At 42.4% G+C, this 19,232-nt stretch overlaps 1 protein-coding gene across 2 annotated transcripts in view; it reads left to right on the top strand.

The window, feature by feature from the left end:
* LOC144762824 (lebercilin-like) overlaps positions 1 to 19,232 on the top strand; it is a 2,038,162-nt gene that overhangs the window by 452,421 nt on the left and 1,566,509 nt on the right. The window lies entirely within an intron of this gene.

Here is a 19,232-nt window from a genome sequence, read left to right as displayed (position 1 = left end):
CAATGGGGAATTCCCAGTTGCTGGAGGTTTGGTTTGTTTACAGAACTCGTTGTACTTTCTAGGAGCCTGGGGAAGTAGCCTTGCTTAATTTGGACTGCATGGGCTACGACTAAATATGGATATGATTCTTATGCCTTTATAAGGATATTATTTATTATAACCACATGATGCCTTAAATCAGGAATATCGAATTAGGATCCTAGATAGAATTACAACACCCACTCCACGATCTAATGTCCATCATTACTAAAACTAAGCAATAGTAAACATATAAAAGTGCATGTGTTTTCCAACCCACCCCAAAATACATACATTTGCATTTGAAATGGTATATGGTAAATACACAAAAATGAGTATTGGTACTGTACGCTTTTCAAGCAGTGTTATCATTCAGAAAAAGGATTTCATATAATTATCAGCTGAATGATTTGCGAAAATTACACATGAAATGGCTCTTAATACAGAAGAGAAGGTTGAGACCATTCCATCACATAATAATACAAAATACTGTATATGTGCTAGAGGCTGAGGTAATATATTGTCTCTGGAGTTCCTAAAATAGAAGCTCTGTTCTCTAAGAATAGTTCTACTTTAAGCAGAGTACATGTGCCAGAAAAAGGTAAATGTTTTGAAATTGGTGGAAAAAAAAATTTGTTTTCAGGGGAAAAACAGTTCCAAATGTTTTCAGTAGCTTTTGTTTATCAAAGCTGAAGGCCGAATTCAGAGTTCAGGGAACGCTGTGTGCTCGTTGCTTAAAAAAGTTATTCTTTCTGTTCAGGGGAGAACATAATTTCAGACAGACTCTCAAAAAATTGGTCTACGGCTTCAGGTGAAAGTTCGACCAAGTTTGAAAATGCCGCAACCGTACAGTCGTGAGAATGATTGCTATCATCGATGTCAGGATCAGCAATGCTCACAGAAGGTCGCACCTGGGTAAGGCTGCTCTCATCTCGCACTTCACTGCCACATAATCGTAGTGATGAAGTCTCAACGAATGCCGTCATCAGAATGGGTAGCCGCTGGGGACAACACGATGCATGAGCCGTTACAGGACTTAGCAAAGTATCTGTATCCAATGGTACTGCTGATGGTAGTGTAAGACAGACGTCCAACACGCATTCTTCTCCGCATAGCATACATCGAAGCACAGGTAAGATGCAATTCTGCCAGATGGGTCTGAATGAAAGAAACCAGGTCATATTCAGATCTCCTAGCCGGGCTAATCCAAGGACTTTAGTTATGCGGTCCCGATAGCGTATAGCTAGGATCGTTTCTTCCATCGTTGCTGGAGTCTTGTCTGTGACTTGGCTTGCCATATCGGAGCAGAAGGATCAAAAATAACATTCCTGCTACGAGTGCCAAAAGAATTGGTAGGCCGCCAAAGACAGAATGGACAAAATTAGGAAAAATGCCCAGAACTGTTTCGAAGGGTGTTAACAGTTCCGAAAAAATTGTCTTAAATACATGTGGGATACCACTGGTATCTGACATATTTAGGATTTGGCTTAGCATTTCTACGAAATGCACGGGGCAATTTGTTGATAAAAGGGAATGTATCTCTGCCGTTGTCCTTGCAACTTGCAGATCATACGTTGCTTTTGATGACGTTAAGGGCACAGTTGTCTGTAAAAGAACAGACTTTATTCAGCTTAAAGTATCAATTCGAATAGAAGAGATATTCAAAGAAGGCCAAATTGTTGCCTCCGTATCTGGAGTGCTGTTTGGATACAATACTTGCATACAGCAAGTGACCATGGAACTCATGCTGACGAGATAGGCTTTTCCTGGCACCATGCCACAACAGCTGTGGTCCGTTATTAGAATATAACTCCCGTTAGAAAGTTGTCTAAAGAATGGCTCTATCTGTGTTGCAGGAGTGCCGTGCAGGTGACATGAAAGGTTATTTGAATACCCATCGCAGGCTTCGTGCAAGTTAATGCCTTCACAAAGAAGTGTACCGCTCAGTGATTATTTACATTTGTTACCACTAAGAAATACATTCTTTTTCTTTTCACTGTAGCATGTGTGTGTATAAGGTAATTTCCATGTTGACTTGATGTACCCTTTACCCAACCTTTCATACTGGCCCGCTGGTATATACTCTTGGCAGTATTTAAATTGCAAAGTTGTTATCGGAATTGTAATTATTCTGTGTATTATCCATTCAATGACAGGTCTTTCTGACATTGTCAATGGTAATCTCTCAAGTTTTTCAATGCTCAGAATTGTATAGTCTGCTCCTTTTTGTGCCAAACTGATTTGTTTATCAGTAAGGTTAAAGATAGAGAATAAAGACGTTGTGTTGATTAAACGCCATGGTACGTAGCCTGAACCAGATTTTGCAACGTCCAGCCAAGCTGTACAATAGAACGTAATTGGGACTGGCCGTGTTGTAACATTAGAAAGTTCTGCTCTATTATATCAATAGCAGATGATACAATACTGTCCAGTGAATATATTCTGGAGGACAGAGTCATTAACCCATTGTCCACAACAGAAAGTGATTTTTCCAAATTAATACGATCAATTTCTCGTATTTTTTCTTCTGTTTCAATTTGCATTACTTTCCAAGCTTCGTTGTACGCAGCGTATATACCGGCCGCTATGAAACGTTTTTGACGCTGTTTGCGTGGTCCCATTATGAAATCACGCAAGTCAGCACCGTCTTTAAATAAAGTCAAGTGTTGCTTAATTTCAGCCAGTGTGGATTTTTGTAGCCACTCAAGGCATAGTTTGCCTACACTGTATGTTGTAACTATCCCTGGATGTTGTCTCTGGGAGTATCTAGGGTCTGGCCTGGTCATTTTTAACCCCTGTGTTTTGTTCAGGAATCTATCTTGACAGTTATTTGTGTCTGTGGGCCAGATCAACCATTTTTTCCAATCAGGATGTGTTCTGTTTTGGTTAAAAATATGGGATACGTCTATCTCAACATCTGTAGTGCTATTACTGTCAGGTGTTGGCTTTGGAATATACGGTTTGTTTAAATCTTTTATCTTGGCTAGGCCAAGACAAGTAGTCTGTTGAATGGTATCATTCAAGAATATTATTTGTTCTGGGATCATGCAGGCTCTAAATAATGCTTCTAAACCTTGGACCTGCCAATCTTTGGTACCCCAGATGGTTTTTGTTTCAATGTTGTTTTTCCAGAAATCAAAACCAAACGAATTCATTTTTTCATAAAATGTTTCCGAATAGATCAATTTAGTATTTGTCAGCATTGTTTTCACCCCTGTCTTATTTAACAGTTTGAAATAAAACGTTTCTGCATCACTTGTGTTAAACCCTGAGAACTATGGGAATTTCTCATAAAATGTTTTCGAACTGCTTTTAGGTGGAGTTGCACAATGTTCCCATTGATTATAATTAAAAACATTTCTAGGTTGAGCAGATTTATACAAATAGTGATGTGCAAAGTTATTATAACAATACATTTCTTCATAATTTGATGAACCCTGTAAGTAATCATGTTAATACTTTCAAAGTCCCAATCATCAGAAAAAGTACTTTGTTTTACAAAGTCACTTAATGAAACCTTGAACTGATGTGGATATTTCAAGAGCTCAGCCGGGCCATAGATTTCATAATCCGTTTTGTCCCATGCTACCCCACCGGGTATTGGATTGGCTGTGACATTAACTGATGATAGTTCTCTTTTCTCGATGTGAGATGACTTGTGAGGCTTTAGGACCAAGTTGATGTTCTGACTTGCTGTGTCCATTGTACTGTATTTTCCTTCAATGAATTTTCCCAAACAAAGAACCATGATGAGCCAGAGCAGGAGGAAAAGTACACCTAACACAATCCAAAATTCAATCCATGGAGAAATCAGGTAGGTTTCTTTGAGTTGATGAAAGAGTTCAGTTATTTTGTCTTTAAAAGTTTTTGTTGCTGGCGTTTCTTCTGGTTCGCTTTGATCTTCAGAAAAGTCATCGAAATTGATGAAGTAGCCAGATGCAGTTCTGTCAATTGTTGGAATTGCTTCCGGATTTTCATTTGCTTTTGGATTTTTCTTTGTTTCATTAGCATAGTCTGAGGCTACATCGTTGTAGACTGGTGTTTCTTGACAAACTGTTGCAATTTGGGTTTTAAGAGGCACAAGTTCCATGGAATTGTTGCATAGTCCTTTTTTATTCACTGCAGGTTTATCGAATGTGATTAGTCTCTCAGTTTGAACCTCTTGTATTGTAGCAAATTTTGGTACTCTGCTATTTCTTGGGAGTCCACTGGGCCTACTACTTATTATTGGCCACATGATTGTGGTTTTACCAGGTCGATGGATACAACTCGGTTCTCCTTTTTACCAGCAAGGGTCGGTAGTACAACTGATCTTGTTCCGCTGACAGCTAAGACAGGTACTGCTTTTCTGTAAGAAGGCCCAAATTCCTTCTTCACCGCGATCTTCTCTCTAACCAGATCCCCAATCTTTGGAATCCAGACAGGTCTTGCTGGGACAGGTGGTTTATCTTCAGTGGCTGTTGGCTGCTGTTTTAACTTTATGTTGCTCAGGTTTTTTCTTGTTTCATTTAAGTCCTGTAAAACAGCCAAACGGTCTTTGATATCAAAGCATTTTTCTTCTACCACTGAAGTCTGACTATCAAGGTCCTGAATATGTATTCTAGTCCCGAACAATAGTTCGTACGGACTGAAACCTTTTAGAGAATTTCTTGGCAGATTATTAAGACTACGTTGGACACTTGTTAAATGTTGGACCCACCCATCACCCGAACCTAATACCCTCGCCGTTATAGATTGCTTTATGTCCCGGTTTTTTCTTTCCACTACCGCATTTCCCTCAGGATGGAATGGACAAGAGTACCGCAATTCAATGCCCATGCTGGCCATGGCCTCCTTATAAGCTCGAGAGCTAAAAGCAGGACCCTGGTCAGAATGTAGCATGCCAATTGCGTATGTGCCGATAAAGACTCGCAAATCTTTGTATAACAGTTCTGGCATCAGCCGAGTGCTGGTGTTTGCATTTTAAGTGAATCTGGTCTTAAACATAAATGGGACGCATTTCTCCTACTGGATTTCTGCATATAGATATCCTTATGCTTTCTAAAAGAAGGGTCCTGGCAATACTCCGGTCGGTTCGCCACTGCGATCTTTGTTGCAGTTTGGACAGCCCATTGCAAATTTGTAGTTATGCAGGCTCATCCCTGGCCACCAGTATTCTGATTGTAATTCTTTCAGAGATTCCTTGATCTCTTGGTGCCTTAGACCCAATCCCATGTGTACTTCTTGAATCTAGAAGACTCTCCGTTTCATGTTTGGAATTACTCTATCCCCCACTCCAGGGATTCGAGCAAAAGGAACGGAGTTTGCATGAATTATGTATGTATAATTGAGTGGATAGTTCACGGGTAGTGCTGCACAGTCGCCTTTTGAAGACGTTTTTACCGCCAGCATGGTTTCCCCGTCTATGTATTTTTCTGAACGCTTTTTTGTGGCTACGGAAGCCGGATTAGTTGCTTCCGCTGTGGCTGTGTTAGCCAATGAATTCCCTGCAACGTGAACGCCATCACGCTGATGACTCAGTGTATGTATCATGTGAGTCTTTCGTAGTTCTTTCTGCAAAAGAACTACCTGTTCCCAAAGCCTTTTATGCTTTATTGTGGCACCTGTGTCATCTTTGTAATCGTTTTGAACCCAGTTCTGCATGTCATTATTGTAAGACTTGACGCAGTAATGTGAATCGCACACTATTAGTGTGGGGAATTCGCAATCAGCATTTTCAAGCGCCATCTTTAAAGATCTTATTTCAGCTCGTTGATTAGAGCATTTTCTGAGTGATTCAGTTTTCGTGACTATTGGTCTGAATTTACCAAAGCCCCAGCGACCTTTAACAATCGCGTATGCAGCGTTGTAGGATTTTTTCTCTACATCGTAATGTTGTGCAAATCTGTCCATGTAGATTACACATGTGTACTGTTCGAGAGGATGAATTTCGATTGGCAGAGGACATTCTTTTTCATATCTTAGACCTTTCAGTTTTTCCATTTTCGGGTCAAAATAGTATTTCACGTCTTCTGCAGCAAGAGAATTTTCCCATTCGATCCATTTTGGATCTAATGCCACAGCAGTCAAATTGTGTGGGCTTGTTAATGCCTCAAAGGCAGATTCTGCTGTTAAAACAGTTATCCTTTTGCCTTGTGCTTGGGCTCTTTCTTTTGCTACAGCAGTTTGAACCGCATTTACAATATTTTCCGTAAGACTGAATGTCTTTTCAGCTTGTGTGTACAAATGTGATTTGTAAGCTATTGGTACCGTTTCTCCCTCATTAGAGGTCAGGTACGTGAATCCGCATCTTCCTGGGATGACTCGGATTACAAGGTTGCGTATGTTTTCGCGAGTTTGCAATTTTGTTTTAGCTAACATGTCTGTTTGCAATGATCTTAAAATTTCTGTGTGTTTCTGAGTCCAATTGATTGGTTTGAAATCAGGTTTTGTTAATTCATAGAGAGGTTTAACCCTCTCTGCATAATTTAGAATGTATGTTCTTCCGAAATTCAGGAAACCTAGTATTGATTGTAAGTTCTTCAGCGTTTTTGGTGCTTGGAGTACAGCACACTTCTCTAAGAAGTTGTCTGCTAGGCTTTTGCCTTCACTTGATAATTCATATCCTAAAAATAGGACAGTTAGATGGGCAATTCGTGACTTTTTAAAGTTGAATTTGTAACCCTCAGCTGCAAACCCAAGTATTATGGTGTTTACTCTTTTCAAGTGAGTCTCCAGGTCATCATCTGTGAGATAGATGTCATCGACATAAGATAATGCCTCATCATTATATATTTGTAGTAACTCTGTTACCCTTGCTGAGAATAATCCTGGGCTATTCTTGAATCCCTGTGGGAGTTGACAGAAATTTTCTGTGACCCCATTATTGAGAAAGCGGTCAAATACCTGCTTTCGGGTGCAATAGTTTGACAAAAGAATCCATTAGAGATGTCTAATGTCGTTTTTTATTTTTTGCGCACGATGTTATTCATTAGTGCTGCACTGTGTGAGTTTTGTACTGCAAATGTTTTGCAACATGAGTTAAGGTGTCTGTAGTCCAAAACTAGACAATATGAATCGTCTGGCTTGGAGACAGGAAACAAAGGATTGTTCATTTGAGAGGCGCATGTTTCAATCACCCTTTGGTATTCAAGTTGATCTAAGATCTCCCTGACTTGCTTTTTTGCTTCTTGTTTAATTGGGTACTGCCTTTGTGCAGTGGGTTGACATTTTAACTGGATTTTATAAGGAGGAGAGTCCTCATCCCATCCTACATGATTTTTGTATAATGCAGGAGCTTGGGCTACTGCCCATTTTCTTGCATATGTATATTTTCTATGAATTGGAATATGATTTTAGAAGGCAGGCATAATCATTTCTTCGCATGAGGGCACTCCCTGACAAACTCTGGTGGCCAGTCTTTCTCAGCTAAAAGGATGTCATAGCCTTTCGAAAGATTATCCCAAAAGAGACCTCTTATTTTCCTGGTCTTATCTCCCTCTATACGTAAAGTTATCTTGTATATTTTATGAGGTTTGCTAACTCTGGTATCTGCAGTTTCCACTTGAATGTATTCATTCGTGTCCACTGTCTCCAGAAGATTCATCAAGATCTTGCGAACTATGGTCACTTCTGCTGCGCTGTCTAGCATTGTCTGGGCCCACTCCACGTTCTTCAGTTGTGTCCTCAGTATCCTCGGCATGTTTAATTATTTTAATACTGGCTACCTTCTTTCTTGGAAATTGCAATTTGTTACTTTGATGAGCAGGTTCCTTGTCTTTGGACTTGACGTGCTCTTCCCTGTGTTCTGACCGTCCTCTTCTTTCCGATTTCTGCGAGGAAGTCTGAAAAGATCGAGAGGGACGTGTATCAACATCTTGATATCTATCAGGTTTTTTCAAATTATCCCTATTTCTAAGGTTGTATCTTTTCTCAGAGGGCTCCCTCTGGGGAGACTTGTTTCCTCGGTCAGGAGATCTTTCTCTGCATTGAGGAGACCTTCCTCTGGACTTGAATCATTTTTATCTGGGAGTGGATTGTTTATTACCATCCCAACTCTTTTTTGGAGTATTTAGATTATTTTTAATAAAGGTTTTTTCTGGATTTTCAGTTAGTTGGGGCTTTACTGGTTTCCCACCCAAACTATCTCTACCTAGTTCTTCATAGGATTTTTCTATGATTCTGGCAAGTTCAAATGGCTGTTCTGCTATATCTGTTTCTTTCAATTTCTGGATGTAAGTTATATCCTCCATTGCCAATTGAACTAATTATCTATATGCCTGTGTTAATTCTTTTATTTTAACTAAAAGTTCTTCACTTGACATTTTTCCAATGTCAGGATTTGGTGTGTAGCTGGCTAGAACCGGCCACGTTGCTCCTGGTCTACCTAGTGGACCGAGCCTGGTGATGTGATTTTTTTGTTTTAGGGCGCCTTTAAACCAGAGCAGGTGCTCTTGGTAATTTAATGGGATTTCAACCTCCTCGAAAGGAGTGTATTCATCCGGAGGTTCCTCTATTTTGTAATAGTGGAATTCGTGTGTTACAGCGTTTGCTGCTGGAATGTTTATCCATGAATAGAATACCTCTGTCTGCCGATATTCATGGGCCTCTACCACGAATATGACTGTACCACCTCGTGATGTCAGTCCATTTTCTATAAGTTTTAGAGTTATAGTTTTTCTTACATTTACCGGAATGAGTATAACAATCGGGTCATTTTCTTGGAGACTCGTGTCATCCGCTAGGAGTTGAGCTGCTATTCTAGCTGCCTCCCATTCGTCGTCACTTTCCGTCATTTTTACTAACAGAAACGTTTTAGTTGCAGATCAAGTTTCAAGGAAACAAAGATTAGGTGCACAATATTTTGGAACACTGTATCCTTCAACGTTGACTAAACCAAAAACTATACATAGGATTCTCATCCTACTAAGTTCCGGCGGATTTTAACCTTTTACCCACTCCAGACGTCTTTTGGAGTATTTACGGGAAAAAGGGGTTCTGTGTGAAAAAGCACGACTGAGTTACTCTAGTGTCTTGCGTTAGATTATCGCCTTACCAAACGTTGGGCGCCATGTAGTGTAGTTCCTATATTCCCAATAGGCTCTGCGCATTGGAATAATATAAACAGCAGTGTAGACGTAGGACTGAGGTCGACTAGGTCTCTACTGACTATATTAGACTTAAGGTTTGTCAGCTAGCTCAGAGGTCTCTAGAAACTTTCTCGAATAAACAAGGAGGAGTTTAGCCTCCCTGGATAGACAAGAAGGGATTATCTTCTGACAACCATAAAACATGACAACTTTGCTCCCTCAGAATAAGAGTGTATCTCTAGAGTTGTGTGAAAACAATAGACAGCTATTTTACTCAGTCAATCGTGCATACTTAGTTTCACCAGATTGCAGAGAATAGAGAGACGGGCGTTTTCAATAAAAGGTGTTATTTATTGAGCAGTCTTCTTTCTCATGCAAGAGAAATGAATTGTCACAATTGCAATACTTAGCATAAAGTAAAGTGCGTACAGTAAAAGGAGTATTATAAAATAATACTGTAAAAGCATTGATATGGTTTCTTAGCCATATGATACTTTAGAATGGATAAAATATATACATACATATATACATAGACTAACGTACTCAACTGGTGCTTCTAAATACGCCTACCCCGGTGTACCTGACCTAAGCCTAATACGTGGGAAGGAGTAAGTAAGTAGCAGTTTAAGTTAAGTTGGTTTTGCCAAGAATCTGACTCAAGAATTCTCTTTAAGGGTTTAGTCAGCTCCGTACCTGGGTAATAGAAAGCAGGAGGTCTGGTATCTCTCTCTCAGGACTCGATATCCCAGTAACCCGCGAGGGTATCTGGAAACACCGGAGCTGGATTTCTCGGCAGGAGAAAAGTCAACGTCTCTCTCAGTGCGTCAAAGGGCTAGGGGCGGCGTCCGCGGGCTCTCGCATCAGCTGGGCTCTCGGGCAAGTTGATAGCCGCTCTGCTCCAAACCACCGTGTGTTTGCTTAAGGCAACGTTGGTATATTTATACCTGAAAGGTGCCGGGTTTGACGTAAGGTTGGACATAAGACGTCAATAAAGATGTCACTAAAAACTGGCCGTTCTTACAGTGCTCACAGGAGTTCTAGGACGAAATCAAAACAAAAGCAATGGGGAATTCCCAGGTTGCTGGAGGTTTGGTTTGTTTACAGAACTCGTTGTACTTTCTAGGAGCCTGGGGAAGTAGCCTTGCTTAATTTGGACTGCATGGGCTACGACTAAATATGGATATGATTCTTATGCCTTTATAAGGATATTATTTATTATAACCACATAAGGGCATAAATCAGGAATTTCGAATTAGGGTCCTAGATAGAATTACAACACTACAAAGGGGCTATAATGCAGCACATCTTAGACACACACACAAAAGGGAATGCAATTTGCTAAGTGCAAAGTTATTACACAAAAATACAAGAAAAACAATCATCTTACCTTCATTACTACACACAACACCTCGAGTCATCAGATTTGGTGTGTGCAATGAGTAAAAAACAGAGAGTGACTTACAGGAGGGGACACACAATTAGGGATATTGTGAGTCCAAGTTATACTCTACCTAGTAAAAACATCAACACAATGAACTGGCTGCCTCCGCTACCCAAAGGTTTCTATACATGCAACACTTGTGCAATGCGCCATTTGGGCATGAATAATTCAACTTTCGTGCATAATACCTCTTGTGGCCACAAGATAAATGCATTCATAAATTGCTGCATAACCTTTCTGTATGTACAATGTATACGTTGGCAGCACCACAATGTATACGTTGGCAGCACCACTAGAGAGCTTAGACATAGAATATCAGAACTTCAGAGCTAACAAAAATAAAGATATGACGTATCCGTTATCTTCACATGTATGCAGTGGAGATTTTGACTCTCCCTTTAGGTTTCATAGATTCGATGTAGTCACAGTTGATGTTTGAGGTGGGAATAGAAAACGATCATTGAGGCAACGAGAAGCCAGATGGATTTCACGCTTATGTACACTGGAACTGGGCTTAAATAAGGAAGATGAATTTCATCATTTTCTGTAGAGTGAATTACCCAAACTCAATATATGGAGCTGTGAGTTTTTACCCTTTAGCTGAGGAAGGCGTAGTTTTGTAATGGTGAGATACTGTCTAGGATAACGTGAGATGATGACATTATAGACTTACTCTATGAGCTAAAGTCAATTTATTTTGCCTTTGGCCTTTCATCATTAAGGGGCATATGTAGGTAGGCGTTTGCGATTCATATTGAACGTGTCCAATCGCAACTGTGCACCTTCAGTGACCAGACCGTGCGGCTCACTTATTAACCCCTTCTCGTCCGGCGTATATTCATCAAAGACGAGATAAGGCCGTGCAACTTTATTCAAACCTCCATACTTGCGAGAAAACGTTATTGATTTGTGTCTCAGCTCGACCAGACCTCCCTTCCACAGTACATATTTCTGATTGACAACAACTTACATTATGCCTAGTCATCTACCATAAATGCAGAAAAATATATAGACATAAAAACCCCACTCGTTGTTGTACCATAATCTTGGGTACAATACACTATATTAAAGCATACAGTACTACTCCCTTTCAGGACAAGAATATAAACCCAATTTGATTTGGTGACTACTTCATATTCTTCTTTTTTGTCCTCAGTTTTAGATATTGGTAACATCTCCCTTCAGTTGTGTCCTATTTCTACAAGTCTATATCCATACACGGCAGTGTTTTCATTTAAATAATTTGTGCGTGAATCACAATATTATTGACATCCAGTTTTCACGAGAGTTAAGACCATTTTGCACTGTGTTCAGTTTGCAAATGAACCATTGTTCCCTCTATTTTCAGGTTTCCGCCTTGCCTGTTTCCTGATATTTTCTCCAGTATGAACCACTGCAGCTCATCGCAGATATGGTTAAGGCTTGCGAAGTGCTCCGTAAGGGGTGCATTTTCCTTTCCTGTTCTAAGTGTTGAAATCAGGTGTGATTCCAATCGGCCTGCGAGTTCACAATGAACCAAGCCTTTTCATTGAGAATAAAAAAAAAATAGAAACCTGGACACATATTGCGAATAGGTGTAGCCGGGACTGGATTATTTTGATCATTGAAACAGTGCAGGAGGTACTCATTTTGGAAAGGAAGGAAGTAGATCAATTAGAATCTAAACTAAGAACAAGTACTGGCTTGGAGGAGGCGAAGAAGAAGTTAGGGGAATCAGAACAGGAAGCAAACGGATATAAAGAATACTTGATCAAAAAACAAACTTAAAAAAGATTTAGAAAGATATAATGTTGAACAGGTTTACCCATACCTCAGCAAAGATTATTACAATAAAAAAAATCCAAGGTGGGAAAGACCGCACCCCCAAAGACCAATTTATTTTAGAGGTAGGAGCCAACGGGTCACCTTCTCTGAGACATCAGGGTCAAGCAGCGAAAAGTAGGATTTTAATAAGGACCAGCAAGGTAGAGAAGGGTTGAACTCTGATCATGAGTCTTTTTTAGGCCAGAGACAGAGGAAAGGCTGGGGCAATTTTCGGAACACATACAGAGGAGACCAGGGGAGGACCTTTCCACAACAAGATCAAGGCAGAAATCACCCCCCACAAGATTACTTAAAAACTCGCAACCAAAGGTATTGGAGGTAGATACATTTCCAATAATTAATCTATCGTGATGTACTCTAACAAGCAGTGAAAAAGAAGTCTTAGAAAAGGGATTTAGTTTTGTCCCTAGTACAGTACTCAATAGATTTGAATTTGAAAAAGTTCTTAAATCTCTATTTAGAAAAATTAGACTAAAAAGATTCTTTGAGAATAGAGAGATTCAAATTACTGAAAATGTATCAGGCCTGAAACCTTAGTCTACATTCATCCCTTTGCTCAACATGGTTGATAAGAGCATTGACATTTTTGAGAGGGTGGTTGAAATCGAACTTAAACAATTATTGGATAATTCCAGAGCCAAAAGAAAATTTACCAACAACCTTTCCAAACATCACAGAGATGCATTGGGATCATTGCAAAACGATGTGGACATCACAATCAAATCAGCCAATAAAAGCGGGGGGGTCGTGGTGTTTGACACAGAAGACTATAGGAAGAGGATGTTAGGACTATTCATGATTCCAGAACATTATAGGAGGGTTCCCCACAGCAGGATCCAAAAATTAAAGAATGAGATTGAATCCTTACTGAATAAAGCCAAAACAGAAGGCTGAATATGTGAGGAAGAATACACATTTTTATACAATAGTTCCCCTGTTACCCCAGAAACTTACGGACTTCCGAAGGTCCATAAGAACCAGGAAAATCCCCCTATGAGACCAATTCTGAGCAGTATCGGCTCCTTATTAGAGCCGCTCAGTAAATTTGCCGATTGCTTTATAAACCACTGGTACAACAGCAGAAGTCATATCTCAAAGACTCGGCCCACGCTATTTCGATCTTTGCGGGGAAGGGCTTCAACAGGGTGACCCAGTATCTGGTCACCCTGGATTTTGAAGCCCTTTATACCAACATACTCCAGGACAACACAATCAAAGTGATAGGATCCCTTTTAGAGAGAGTAGATCTTCAGGGTGGTAGCATGGAATTTGTCCTACACTGTATAACAATGGTACTGAAAAATAATCTCTTTCTGTTTGAGGAGGATTTCTTTCAGCAAATAAAGGGGACCAGCATGAGAGCGACGTGTGCTCCCAAGTCTGGCCTGTCTCTGTGTTGGTGAATTTGGAGAGAGACATGTCTTCAATGAGGTGGCATCATATTTTGTGAACATGAGTTCATGGTGCCACTTCAGTGACGGCATTATCTTCATCTGGGAGGGCCGTCAGGAGGACCTAGTGGACTTTATTGGGTGGTTAAATTTGGGGGACCCAAATTTGAAGTACACTTCAGAATACAGCAAAGATAAGGTAAACTTTTTGGATATCTCTATAAAGAAAAAGGAGGGTAAGTTGGAGGTGGAACTCTACAGCAAACCCACTGATAAGAACACTTTATTACACTATGGAAGCTTCCATCCCAAAGCCCAAAGGGATAATAGTCCCTTTGGGCAACTTTTGCGATTACACAGAAATTGTTCTTCGATTTGTGATTTTAATAAGCATTCTGAGATTCTCAAACAAAAATTGTGAGACCGGGGCAACAGGCACTCTACAAGTTTGGAAGGTGAGAGGTTGGGGACCCACTGAGCAGGGAGGGGGAGAGGGCAGGGGGGAAGGGGTTTGGTTTTAAGGGGATGTTTTCTTTTGCTCATTGTATTTCTTGTTCTTATTCAAGTGGAAATGGCTCTAATGGGACACAGTGGGACATGGGTGTTCCGAGTGAGTGGAGGCACAGTGCAACGAATGGGAGAACAGACACAAGTTAAGATATGGATGTGGAACGTAAATGGGCTGGGTAACAAAATTAAGCGGACACTAGTGCTGTAGCATCTGAAAAGACATTCCCCTTATGTGGTCCTCCTCCAGGAGACACACTTGCGTGGTAATAGGTGTAAGGCCCTAGACCGTTTCGGCTATAAGATGGTGGCCCAATCTGGTTTCACGTCCGGTTCCAGGGGAGTGGGGATTTTGATGCATAACACCCTGCCTATGGTGATCTCGGGTACATGGACGGAGGACTCTGGACGCATGGTGGGTAAATGGGAGGGGCGAATAATAGTGTTGTGCTCCTGCTACATCCCGTCAGGCTTACACTCCACAACCTATGTCAAATTGGGATCCTTTTTGGCAGACCTTCCCCAGGGGTCCTCCTGTTGGGTGGTGACCCAAATGGTAATGGACGCTGACTAGGACCGATCGAGTAAGGGACAAGGATCGAGGGGGGAAGGTGGACTACAAGGATTTGTTACGGCCCTGGGGCTGGGTGACCTCTGGCGCGCACATCACCCCTCTCACAGACACTACACATTATATTCAGCTCGTCGTGGGTCCTTCTCCAGACTGGACCACCTGTTCACTTAGATCGATCAAATGGGTGACTTCGCAGATCCCACTATCTTAGCTAGGGGAATCTGGGATCAGCATCATTCTTAGAGGCGCGGTGGTAACTAGGGGTTCTTTCCCAAGGATAGATCCATGGCGCCAAAGAGAGGACACCCATAAGCGACAAACTCCGTGAGGGTTCCCAGTTATATTTTGCAGAAAATTGGGGTACGGTCAAATCTCAACTCACACTCTGGGAAGCATATAAGACGGTCCTGAGAGGCCAGGTCTCAGCACTGATCGGGCCCACAAAAAAGGAGTCCCTTCAAATCAGGCAGTTAGAAAGTGAGATAGAGACTCTTGAGCGCGACGTGGGTGGGACGCCCTCTGTTGACCACAGTAAAGAGTTGACCCTAAAACAAAAAGAACTCCGCGCACTAGCTGAGAACGAGGCGCGTGACTACTCCCTAGTCTCACAACATTGGACTACTGGCGTGGCTTGAACAGCGAGACAGGGAGCGCTCTTGGGTGGCCGAGGTACGAGATGAGACTGGATCGCTGGCCTCTACCGGCACAGAAATAGCGGAGGCATTTGCATCCTACTATGAAAAGGTTTACACTCCGGTATGCATCAGGACGGAACAGGACTGTGCCGAGTTTCTGCAGGACTTCGCACTACCCATACTGTCCCAGGAACAAAGAGACCGACTAGAGGCTGAATTCACGGGGTTGGAGAAAGGAGAAGCCCTCAACTCTCTTCAAGCGTGAAAGGCACAGGGACCCAGTGGGCTCCCGGTAGAAATATACAAGCGGCAGGCGAACGTCCTCATTGAACCCCTATTGCAGATGTATCTAGAGGCACGAGGGGTGGGGCGGCTTCCGCCGGGTCAGCGAGAGGCCACGATTGTGGTGATCCACAAAGCAGGGAAGCCGGCTGATCAATGTTTTTCTTATCGACCAATTTCACAAATTAATGTGGAGGCCAAGGTCTTGGCCAATGCCCTGGCAACGAGGTTGCTCTCTTTTCTGCCGGATCTGGTACATGTCGACTAGTCTGGATTCATGCCGCGCAGAAGTACCTGCCATGATTTGCAACGCCTGTATGGGGTCCTATACATGACAGAAGACGTGGGTGACACTCAGACAGCATTGATGGCACTGGATGCCATAATGGCTTTCGACAGTATTGAATGGCCCTATCTATTCATGGTGCTCCAGCAATTGGGTTTTGGCCCGACGTTTTGCAGTTGGGTACGACTATTATACGAACAGCCAGTAGCGAAGGGTGAGAGTTAATGGTGCGGTGTCCCGAGTTTTTCCTGTAAAAAGAGGTACCAGACAGGAGTGCCCTCTGTTCCCTCTACTGTTCGCCCTAGCCCTAGAGCCGCTGGCTCACTGTATTCTGAGGGACTGGTCATTTTGGTACCTGGTGCTAAATGATGATTGGGAGAAGCGTATCTCCTTATACGCAGATTATATTGTGTTATATATGGTTAGACCGTATCACTCAATAGTGCAGGCGCTCCACATTTTTGAATTGTTCGGTTGCTACTCGGTCTATACGATCAATTGGGCAAAGTCGTTGATCTACCCACTCTCGCCCCCCCTCCCCCTCCACCCCAGGGTGCCCAGCCTCGATTGCGGTGCACGGGTTCGAGTACTTGGGGGTATGCATTACTAGAGATAGAGCGGAGTTCCTTGACAGAAACCTGGAGCCCCAACTGACACGTCTGGGGACAGATGTGAGTCACTAGAGGTCATTTCCTCTCTCCCTCATGGGATGAGCCGCAATGTTTAATATGATGGCACTGCCGCGGCTGTTATACATTCTATATACATCCGGTTCCCAATGGGGTGTTCGCACGCATATCCCAGGCAGTGCGGACGCTGCTTTGGGAGGGTGGAAACCCGAGAATAGCACTGCGTAAGCTTACGAGAGGGGTGTATGATGGGGGGGCTAGCCCTCCCGGACATGCAACTGTACTACTGGGCCTCACAGCTGCAGGTGGTCAACGACTGGGTGTACGCAACGGATTCGGAGCCGGCGTGCAGAGTGGACAGGTGGTTCATGCCAGGTGGAAACTACGAGCCACTCTTGTACACTCGTAGGCCTCGAAGGGATCTACCTTCGCAAACCGGGGTTGTGATCTAGTGATGGAGAGAGGCACATAAATTCTTGGGGTGGACGGGCTCCCTGACAGGCAGAACTCCACTGTGGGTTGGGGATCAGCTAGCAGAAGTGACTCAATTGACCGGCTTTAGGGGATAGAAATTAATAGGCATTGAATATTTGGACGACGTGTGGAAAGGGGACGGTCCTCGCTCCTTTGACTATCTTAAAAAAGAACACGACCTCCACGACTCGCAACACTACCACTACATATGCCTTACTCATGCTCTACGCTCGCACATACGAGGTGATACATCAATCCTGGAGTATTCCCCCATGGAGGACAGACTTCTCCTCGATCCCATTTTAGAGAAACCCACTTCCACAATTTATCGTGAGCTCATAAACAACATACCTGATCCCTTGGAGCCACTGCGGGAGAGATGGGTGGGGGACATAGGTGCCTTAGAAGATGATGATTGTCAGGCCGCGTTGCAGAGCCCCCGAGAAATAGCACTTCGTGCTAGGTTCCGATTGGTACAGTTTAAAATTCTGCAACGAGTATATTACCCACGCACTCACCTATTTGCCTGGGGAAGAACTCAATCACCCCTATGTGCGAAGGGATGTCGGGGAGAAGGCACATTCTACCACATATTATGGGAATGCCCAAAGATAGTGCCCTTCTGGACCAAAGTGGTAGATCCATGGTAGCGGTAGTGGGTTCACCGGTCCAGCTAGAGCCCAGATGGCTACTACTAATGATCAAAGGAGCCACTGACTGGTCCAGATATAACGAGATCTGGCTAGCAATGGCAGCCAGGGTGGCAAAACGTAATATAGCCAGTAGCTGGGGAGCGCAGACGCCCCCACAGTGGGACCAGTGGCTGCGGGATCTAGATTGGAGTCCGAGAGCCGAAGAGCCATTTATAAGTCTGTTTAAAGAAATGGAGGAAGGTTTGGGGGCCTTGGTGGAAATACAGGGCGCTATGGGGTGGTTCCAGGTCTGATCCATAAGGGCAAACTGTCTCACCTGTGTCAATGAATGCCTTGTATTGTATGGTGAATTGTTATTCCTACTCATGCTATGTGAACAATGCCCTGCACTGTATAATTTGATGAGCATAGTTAATAAAAAGATTTACAAAAAAAAAAATAATTGCGAGACCGAGGTTACCCCAGGACACTAATTAACCAATCTTACAAGCGAGCCAAATACTATGACCGTGAATATATGTTAGACCAAAATAGAATACGTAATAAGGAACATCAAAATGAAAAGGTTGTCTTTCTAAGTGTCAGGATTACCTGACCCATACAAGAAACAGTCAGATGGTAAACACAATAGTATTCAGACCAAGCTATAGAAGAATGATATTAAGCAAGCTGAACAAACCAATAAGGATCACCATACCCAAAATGGCCGTCAGAAGCAGATTGCTAGAGCAGCAGGTTAGCGCTCTAGACTTCGGCAGCAATCATTGAGTTCCAGGTGTTGTGCCCGACTTGTGGCGCACTTCACCTAATCCGAGAGGAGAGAAGGACGTTTCTAAGCTGCGTCGCGAAGTTAGTCAGGGAGAAGATTTCGACGCAAGTTAAAATAAAGGTTTTCAGTTGCGAAGTAGAACCCGGAGTCGACTGGCAAGAAGTAATACTGTTCTAAGTATTATTTATATCTGAGCATGCGCGAGTGCAAGAAAAGTAGAAGTCTCGGCTCCGCTCATGCGCACAGTTAATTTTCTTAAAAACTACGGAGCATGCTCAGCCATCTGTGAGAGATACTGCTTGTATTTTTGAGAGTCAGCACAAGTACATGAAGACGCCAAGTAGGGAGTTATTTTGCATTAAGAAAAAGACGCATTTAGTCATTACGGCATGTTAGGCATTAGATATCGATCCTAAGGAATTCTCGAGTGAGGAAACTTCGAGTGTATTCCAAAAGAGTACTACAGTAGTTATTACAGTTACAGAATTAACACAAGAGAGCTTAGGTGAAGCAAGACATAACAAATCAAAGAAATTCTTACCAATAGGAATATAATAACATCTAGCTGTGATAATAAGAGTTGAGGAACCTGTAAAATAGAAGAAAAAGAATTTAGAATATCAGAGGAAGGTTAAGAAGAATTAATATATATACATATTCAGTTACAGCATAAGAAGTAAA

Source organism: Lissotriton helveticus, chromosome 6 (assembly GCF_964261635.1).
Source record: "Lissotriton helveticus chromosome 6, aLisHel1.1, whole genome shotgun sequence".
Lineage (NCBI taxonomy): Eukaryota > Metazoa > Chordata > Amphibia > Caudata > Salamandridae > Lissotriton > Lissotriton helveticus.
This window is presented reverse-complemented; position numbering and strand designations above follow the sequence as displayed.